Source organism: Octopus bimaculoides, chromosome 1, assembly GCF_001194135.2.
Source record: "Octopus bimaculoides isolate UCB-OBI-ISO-001 chromosome 1, ASM119413v2, whole genome shotgun sequence".
NCBI classification, from domain to species: domain Eukaryota; kingdom Metazoa; phylum Mollusca; class Cephalopoda; order Octopoda; family Octopodidae; genus Octopus; species Octopus bimaculoides.
Window position 1 is genome coordinate 121,937,311 of NC_068981.1, and position 10,584 is coordinate 121,947,894.

A 10,584-nucleotide genomic window follows, 5' to 3' on the forward strand; every position below is an offset into this window, starting at 1 on the left:
AGAGAGAGAGAGAGAGAGAGAGAGAGAGAGAGAGAGAGAGAGAGAGAGAGAGAGAGAAATAGATAGATAGATAGATAGATAGATAGATAGATAGATAGATAGATAGATAGATGGATAGATAGATAGGTAGAAAAAAATATGTATATATATATATATGTGTATTTAAATGTGTGTGTATATGTATATACATATATATGTGTTTGTATGTATATATATATGTATATATGATGCAGGCATGTAACTATGAATGTTTTATAAAATTTCAAATGTCATGGTGGGTCATATTTCATCATTGTGAGGAATGCGTCAGCTTGTTGTTGCATATTCGATATAATTTCATAATGAATAGCAAAGGCTGTTGTTGAAATCGCAAGACATTAAATATCTAAACAGTAGTTATAGGATGCTATATATTACATTTCTACATAACTGTGCATGCTTTTCTGTTTACCAATATTATTCTCATGAATTTATAAAATACTAGCCTAAAAGCCGCATTCCGTTCGGAATTGTAAGGTAGCGCCTGCGGAGGGCTAATTCGACCTACCGCTCAAAACTAAACAGAATTAAATAGCACAATTATAATACATCTATGATGAATATATCGGTGTTTGATCAGAGGTTAAGGACGAAATTAATTCTGTAATGCAATCATTCTACAGTTCCGGTCCCAAATTGGATTCCAACTGTTGGTCAATTTGTCCTAGAGTTATTATTTCGACGTAAAATTAATGACGCGAATGTAATTTCTCTCCCTCCTTGGTCTCTGATGTCATCTGACAAACGCCAACCAAGATGGCGTGAATCGGTCATGCTTTACCTGCTAGAAATAGCAGCCTAAATGCTTTGAATTTGGGTCCCAATGCTGGATGTCCAAGAACGAAATGAACGGCAGATTTTCAATTCCGAGATAATCCTGATTCCAAAATGTATAATATCTATGTAAAGCAAATATAGACTGAGATTGAGGGGTCCTAGACAGATAGACAGAATTTTGCTTTTTACTAATATAGATAATTATATCATAATATCTGTATAATCTTTGGTTAAATATGATCTAAGAAATAATTTTGAAATGATGACTTCTTATACATTGGAAAAAGAATTTTAATAGAATTTGAAAGGGATTTTGCCTATTGAGAAAATTAATGTACAATTTCCTTACATTAACATGCCTTCTCGAAATATTCCACCAATCGATATGTTACACACATACACAAATATAAGCACAGACAAACCTACATGCACACGCACTGACCTAGACCTGTATATGAAGTAAAACAAAGTTGCACCAAGGTTCAAGAGAAGATAACATGTGAGTTGCTGTTGAAAACGTTTCTATAACAATATTCATTATGTAAATATTTATCAGATGAAAAATGTCAGTAAACAGGTAATCAAACTCCAATAGGAATATCATGAACCCCTAAAAAAAAAAAATAATTGAAAAAGTATTGTATTTCATGCTTTAGCATAAGATTTGTTGATTGTTATCGAAAGAGACATCGCCACTAGAAATATGTGGCGTTTGAACTGAAAGACAATATCTGATGCGATGAAGGAAAAATGTGGAATCATAAGGTAATCTTTGGCACAAGCTATTATATTGATTGCTTCCATCATATTTTCCATGACGGTTTTCGCAACAAATCTTGAGGCATTAATTTGGTTTGGTGCATCCAAATTTTGTAGCATCATACCGCTCCTCCTCCTTTCTGTATTTGTGTTTAGTGGGCGGGGAATATTATTATGCTGAAAAGGATAGAAAATTCTATTGAAAATTTTAGCAGGAATATTACTACCAACCATAATGTAAAATTTGTACCATTGTACTGCGCTGTTACCTTTGCAAACCAGTGACATTTGTGTAATATATAGTTACATTTTTGTGAGATAAGATGAGACGTTCACAAACTAAATCATATGTTGATTAATTCAACGTGAGGCTAGTATAAACGTTTAAAATGTATTTCTTGGAATGCCTTTTTGGTTTACACCTGCAATTCGTACCTGGAAGTCCACACTCTTCACAATTCTTGCCCGACATAAACTATATATTATATTCAATGAAGGCCAATGAGAAGTGAAGCACATCGCATAGGTAATCTGTAGTTGTGAGTACGTCGTTATTACAAATTTCGCCTTACTCTTACCACACAACCACGATCGATCACACACGCACACGCACAAAACACAGAGGCACACATACACAAATATCTATATCTATATATGCAACGGTATGACCAAGTGTGCCTGAGTACGCATGTGTGTATGTATGTATATCTGTGTCTGTGTTGATCAAGAAGGTAAACGTATTTTAAAAAATGATTATTAGTAGATATGTCGATGGACGAATATTTATTCAGTATGTATTTCATATGAGATATAGCGATTTATAGCTGCAAAATTTCGCCAAAAATATTTTACGCAAAATAATTTCTCTCTAGTAAGACAAAAACAAATTAAAAGTAAAATAAATATCGGGCAATTAAAATCGTACTAGTGGGACCCGTGGTAATCCTACAGAATGAAAACTACTATCAGAAGCTATTTAAGAAAGAGAGGATGATTTGCATTTTTTAATTTTTTTCTTGCAAAGTTATTTCACTTCAAGGCATAATAATAATATGATTTTCAAATTTCCCTTTTCTAAGCACTTGATATATCCTTTTCCGTCTTCCTCTTCAACAAACTTTCAACCTCTCTTCATGACTTTAAAGTTTCTCTCGTTCTCTTCACCTCTCACTTTCACTAACCACATGAGAGACAGCATAATGCATCGGCTGGCTATCTGCTCTCTCACTCACACTCGCAATCCCTCTTCCTCTCCTTCACTCCATCTCTTCTCTAACAAAATAAAGCGTAAAGCGTGAACGAACAGGTAGAAGAATTTAGTTAAATAAAGATGTTTTTCACTAACAACAATACATCACCACGTCTTCATGAATAGAGTTTTCAGTAACAAAGCTCATTTCATTTCCTTACTGACAGTACAAACACTATTCATCTCTACCACTCTTTATGTAACTACCTTCTCTGTCCATCTCTTTCTCTCTCTCTTAATGTAACTGCCTCCCCTGTTCGTCTCTCTCTCTCTCTCTATCTGCCTTTCTTTAGCATCACCTCCAGAACATCACCATCTGCTAAATACTACATCCTAAACATTTCGCTTTCTCTTTACTTCTCCCTCCACACCCTACTGCACGTCATTAACATTTTTCTCTCCCTCGTTTCTATCACTGTCTTTTTCTCTCGAACTTTCCCCCTCCCTTCAACTAAACGCCTCACGCAGCTGGCCTTATTATACATCTTTCTGTACTTCTCTGGTCACACTCCTCCCCCACTCTCACTTTTACTTCACCTCTTACTCACTCCGTCTCTCATTCACTCTACCTCCCTTACTAGCTGAAGTATGACGGGTGAATGAACAAGCAGATTATTATATAGATTTATGATATTCTGGATGATGTTATTCTTTCCGGGAATGTTGATCAAAGCGCATTCAATAATTTTGTTCCAAGGATTAGCATTTTCTCATATAAAATGTCACTGTACGGCATAATACCAAAGCATCACTGTCAAAATTAATTTCCAAAATATATTCTGTGGTTCTTTCTTTAGCTTTTTGAAGATTCTATTTAATGTATTTTTTGTATAAGATTACTGGTGAAAGAAATGTCTGTAGCATATATAATGCTTCCCAAAAGCGAAAATGTGTCAATTAATCATGTAATTGTAACTTTCACTGGTAAACAATAAAATAAAACCTACTGTCAATTCGATATTTATTTAGCATCACATCATCAAAACGTGAATATTTGTATATTTATTGGTTCAAGCTGTCAATATTGGTCTTTATATGCATAAATGTATGGAATTTTAGATGCTCACAGGAGCTTCAGATGCACCAGTTATTATTGTATTTATTGGATTACAATATCTTGAAAGATCTGGAAATAATCTAAACCTCTTTCTCTGAATTCCATGTAAAGAGACTAATAATAAAATATTAGAATGTAAAGAACAATAATCAATTTAAAAGTACAACAGACCATTTTCGCTTCCCTTAACTGTCTTAAAATATATTATTATGTTAATTACAGAACACTTATTATTGCAATATAACTACAGCTAGTAACCGTTTTTCTCATGATTATATTGAGCAACATAAGATAACAGCCAAACTGGCACAGAATTTCATTGAACATCTCGACAATTTCCATAGGCACAGACGTTCATATCAATATAAAATATCTCAATGAGCATCAGATATAAAACAACATGCCTGTAATAATCTGGATAAAATGAAAATGTTCGAAACTATGATCAATGTAATAAAGTTACTCTGTATTTTAATTAACAATATTAAAATAATATTAAAACAATTTTATTAATTATATTCAGCACTAACGAAAATGAGTTATTTTATGGCCTTTGTTCACTGTCGTTGAAATTGTTTTGAAACTTTATTCAAGTCACCAGTTCAATTAGTTATGTTCATTTAACAGACATTGTATCAATGAAGTATGTTACAGCCGGATATCAGCATAATAATAAATTATATAATTTTCTCTTTGTTTCTTTAGAAGTGTGCCACTGACTCATATACTGTTCGTTATATAGTATATGATTCGACATGTTTTAACTAATTTTGCAGGAGAGAGTAAATGTTGTTGACAACGACAGAATTGCAGCATTTTCCACTGTCACAACTGAGGAAATGTGAATTAGGATCTGCATTGTCAACATTAAAAAAAGTGTGCAATCCTATATTCAGCAAGAAACGTAGGAGAGAGTTTCGATGTTACTAGACATCGAGACAAGACAGTATCTCTGCTAATTAATTTAGCATTTAATAGATTAATTATTAACAACATCAATAACAAAAACAATGATAAAAATAATAATGATGATGATGATAATTCTTTCTAATATAGGCAAATTTTGTGAGGATAGGGTTTGTCGAGTACATCAACACCAGCGCTCAACTGTTACTTATTTCCTTGACTCTGAAAGGATGTAGGGCAAAGTCAACTTCGCTGGAATTTGAACACAGAACACAAAAACGGATGAAATATATCTGAGCACTTTGTCCGGCGTGCTAATGACGTAAACAGTGTGAGAGAGAGCTTTATGATTATGAAGGACGAAAAAAACTGGGTAATATAAAAAGATTCACGTCATAGTAAATGTGTATGCCCGAAGTGCTATACTCATAACGATTTTCCAGACCATATCAGTGGTAGAAAAGGCAGAGAAAGAGGTAAGAATGTAGCGATGATGAGAAGATGGACGTAAACAAGCACAATTAGGGAGAAGTGAATGTAGTTATAAAGAGAAATGTAGGGGGTATTCAGAGTAAGTAATATGAGTCTTAGAAAGAAAATGATACTACAATACGCACAGGGAGATGTAGTGTAAGAGGCACACTGATTAAAATGGACTGAAATACAGAGACTTAAAGAAAGAAAAAAGTATATAGAGAGAATAGAAAGCCAGAAAATATATCGTGATTTGACCTCACAGAAATGTTAGAGAGGAGGGTTACTGAAAGCTGAAGTTATGGAAGGAGAGAGAAAGTGTAAAGGAGAGAATATTGCAAAAGGTTTGTGTGTAGTATTTGGTGGTAAAATGCACACACACGCATATAGATATCTGAACACACATACTTATACGTATATGCATAAAAGTATTCATTTATATATCCGTCGTGTCTTTGAAATATTTTGGCATTTAAAATCTCATTCCGAAGCATCATTTACTGGAAGGAATTGGAAGGAATTGGAAGATATTATTTCCTGATATCTTAACTGTTTTCTATTCATATCCAAGTAGAAACACTCGTTCATAGTTATTGCATGTGTAATGTGTAATTTCGATGGATTCAGAATAAATTTACAAATCATTTTAAGCGTGAATTCCTTTTTGTGACCACTCAGGAATTGCTTTATTGAGACATTCTATTATTAATGCTGTATTATATTTTCAATCTATTGAATACAGCTTCGTCATCAATATGAATGAAATGAAGGTTGAAATTAACACTCATTCAGGTATCTCAACGAATAAGCCATATGTTTCTTCGGTGTAACAAATGAGCGAATGGAAAAAAAATTATAGCAAAATTTATTCAGATCTTTCACTATATAATGCTCTTTTATGGTATGCAATTAATCTAAATCTAAATACATTTTGTTTCGCATACAAATACGGTGTTGTTGTCTTTTATACTTCTAATGTTGCTGAGATGATTATGGATCTCACATATTTTCTTCGTTATTCAATACCTGAAACTTAAATATTACCAATAACAAGATTTTGCATAGACACAAGTCCTCCTATCATTATTAGTTGAGCTACTTTGATCGAGTCATCATCGGTACTTAGGTGGTTCTTCTTTCATCAAACCCTGAGACATGAAAGTCAACCTCAGTCCTGTATTCACTCAATAGTTTTCCCTTTTCTATATATTTTATTGATAATGCTTCTGTGTGATTACATTGTATTACTATATGGTGATAATAGTTGCTATTACGCATCCCAGGTTTTCGAATAAAGTTGGTTTGCATTGAAAAACAGGACAAGGAAAGTCAGGGAAAAATATAGCTTCATGTTCGTGTTTCTGGTAAAACATAGAAGAATTATTTATGAACAAGATTGAACACAAAAGAAACAAAAATAGAATCATGAACAGCGTAGAAAAAATGTAATTAAGTTTTGTGATATTTTACTTGAAACGCAATATGCACGCTTGTAAAGATCGCGGAAGACAATGACCTAAGCCCGAAATTTTCCTCTCTCTATATATATATAATTCTACAAAGTGGTATCGTAATGTATTTATTCGTAACTCACAAATAACAACTCTAAAAAAATAACAAAAAAACTCTAAACATGTATTGATATTTCTGAAACGACCCTTTTAGTATAACGATATATTCAATCAAACTTTATATTTAATAAAACATAAAGGTATGCCAGTAAAAGTTTCATATTGATGATACTCACGCATTCCCAACATACTTTTCAAATGTCAATAGTCAATAAGTTAAGTAATAGAATATATACATACCATATCTAATATTCGACCAGCCATGTCTGTTTGAACATTTAATCTAGATATATTGAAACAGAGTTCGGAAAGAAAAATGCTTCTTAGTGTAATATGGCATCAAATAAAGTAATAAGTGTAATAAGATAATATGAGGAACTGTAAAACAAGGAAAAAGAATATGCTAAAACAAAGAAATAGTTATGCTTTTATGCCTTATATGAATTATGCATGAAGGAAGTTTCTCCACTAAACTTAGAAAGATACATATGCTCTTGCACAGGCATTTTAACGTACACACAGAGAGATACACACGCACATACACACTAACACACAGTTACACACGTACACACAGAAAGACACACACACACACACATTTATATTTGTTGATATGTATATACATCAACAAATATTTATGGGCATGTATATATACACGCATATATTATAATATACAATAGACATATTTAAATTAAATTTCCTTTGTAATACAATATAAATTTTAATTTATTTTTCTACCAGCTGTGCTGCTACACCGACTGTGTTCCTTTCTGTAAAATCATACTTACCATGGAGAACTTCTATATGAAAGCAATTTCTGTGCGAACGTATATGCATATATTTAGATACACACTCACACACGCACGCACACACACACACACACACACACACACACACACATATATATATATTAATACATACATACATCCAAACATACATAACACACATACACATACACACACACACATGTATATCCACTTCATACAAATATACATCAGGTTTAATTACACACAATACGCCATAATTACGTGTTATTGTTTTCCAAACTAGCAAATGAGGCACTTTTTCTATTTCTATTTCGTAAATTTTATTTCCCATTCAATCAAGACATTATTAATATCCAGCAAGACAAAACTGGTTTGTTGGTAGAGCAAACATGACATATTCCAACCAAACACTTTCCAGTATCGAAGTTTTGTCTTCTAGAATCTACATCACCGAGAACACCGTACGTACGTTTCGTGCTGAATGAGCTAAAAAACATTTATTACTAATTGGATTATTGTCTTTTTTAGGCAACAATATGTTGACTCTCTGTGTGTAGCGTGGTTTTTACAAGTTGAAATGATGATTATATTAATATTTCCTTTAGAGTATAGATCATTGCATTAACTTTGTAATGGGATTAGTATATAGGACATAGAGATCGTCGCTATAATGATATTGAAGGAACTTACGCGGACATGAAGAGGTTGCTTGAACTAGATCAGAACGAAAAAACCTGCCACATTCACTCCCTGTCTCAAAGTAAAGACAGATAGAATGCATAAGTTTCAGGGTTAGACAGAGTACTACTCAGATATATATCCAAAGGGATATTCATGCCCACCTCAACTACGGAAGCTTATGTGTCTGATATCCAGGAATTTGCAGCATATCAGTCACTGTACTTATGATCTTCAATTCTTTAAAACTCATAACTACACGCTATAACGTTATATATACGCTTTGAAATAACTTAACTGCAACTTTGAAAGCAGATGATATCATACATATAACATCCCCTCATTATCCCATTTTAATCGTATAAGTATTCCCTACGTACTCCAGTTGTATAAACATTTGACTCAAACGAACGGAGATAGGACAGCATTTACCAAATCATATCTCTGTATACGAGAAACATCACAGAATGTAAAAAAACTATTAACCATCACATTCAACTTCAAAAATATACCATGACATTACATATATAGAAAGAGAATAATTCAATTGATTGGCACTTCCTCAACAAGAGAGTAGATTTATATTATAGCCCAACGAATCCATATGTCACCGCTGTGTTAAGCCTGAATGATTTTGTATTTAAATACAAAATACAAAATCAGCCTATGATCCTGTTGAATCTTGTCGGCTCTGTCATTAATAATCTAATTAACTTATATAAATTATAACTATATGTACATCGCGTTACAGGTTAGAGATAGATAAAAAACAGAATATTGAAAATATACACACACACACACTCACACACACACACACACACACACACACACACACACACACACACACACACACACACACACACACACACACACACACACACACACACACACACACACACACACACATATATATATATATATATATATATATATATATATGTATATGCTTATGTGCATGAATATCTATATAGATAATACATATACATATAAGTATATGTGTGTGGGTGCTGCGTGTACGTATACATATATATGATTATAAGGAAAAAGGTTACCTCCAGTGCATAGTCTTCACTTTGAAGTGCTTCACATATTCAAACCTGAAGCGTTAGAATAATGTAGAAGTAAGAATTAAATTTAGGCAAATCAATTTCACATATACATTTATATTCTTTCAGCCCTCGAGTCAAAATGCACGAATTTCTCCAAATATGCTTTCAGTACATCAAACGTATTAAAACTATATAGATATATAAAAATATAGCAATAAGCAAACGGAGGAGAATATTGGCACCCACTTATTGCACTTGGTATAACACTGGTGTAACAATAATTGGATACTCTCCCAGCAGTATATTGGATATATATTACCCCTTAGTGGGTTGAATCCTCAACCCCTAACTCCCTTAGATACCTAAAAATATATAGAGTAATCAATACATTGAAATATATAAATACATAGATATATGAATTTAAAATATATTGAAGAAAATAAATACATACATAAGTCGACTTTCAGATTATAAAACGAAGTGATAAAAAGTTAAGACTCTATAAGATAAAAAAAGATTGAGTGTTACTAATCCTGGTAATAATCCTACGGCCGTTTCTGGGAGTTCGGTTTTTCCAGTCATAAAAAAGAAGACAATTACAGTGATTTTTAATCACCACCAACTTCATTAGGGAAAATACATTTCTAAAAAGACTAACATTTACTGCATTTTTCTAATGCGAATTACCTACTGAGTGTTTTTATAGAATGCAAAAGACCAGGGAGTGGAAGTGTTTTTGGGCGGTTGGAGGTAGAGCTACGATGCAGGATAAGATAAAGCTTCTGGTGGCTCTATAGGTAGATGGTAAGAGGAGAGGAATGTTTTATTATTCAGAAAAAGTTTCAATTGGTATGGTGGCTGGTTCTTGACTCTGTCCAGAATCGTAGTGTGCAATGTTGAGTAAAACTTATATTTGCAAGAGTAGACAGCGTCGGAGAACTTATTTAATATCCGAGAAGTGGTGTAGACGGAGAATAATTAATGGCTAATTTAAGTATAGCTAGCATTTGCTTATTTTTGTATTATAAGGGGGAGATACTTTTATTATGACCAAGCCAGTGTATATTGTAAGTTTTGTGATTTAAGATCATGTATGTGTGTCGCTAATCATGTGAATTTGTATATTATCTCAATGAAAGAATTTAAGTGAGTTCGATATCATCATTTAAAATGAATATTTTGATTTCAGAATTAAAAAAATTTAATATATAAATATATATGAGAATTTGGTTTGCCTAAATTTGACTTCTACACTATATAT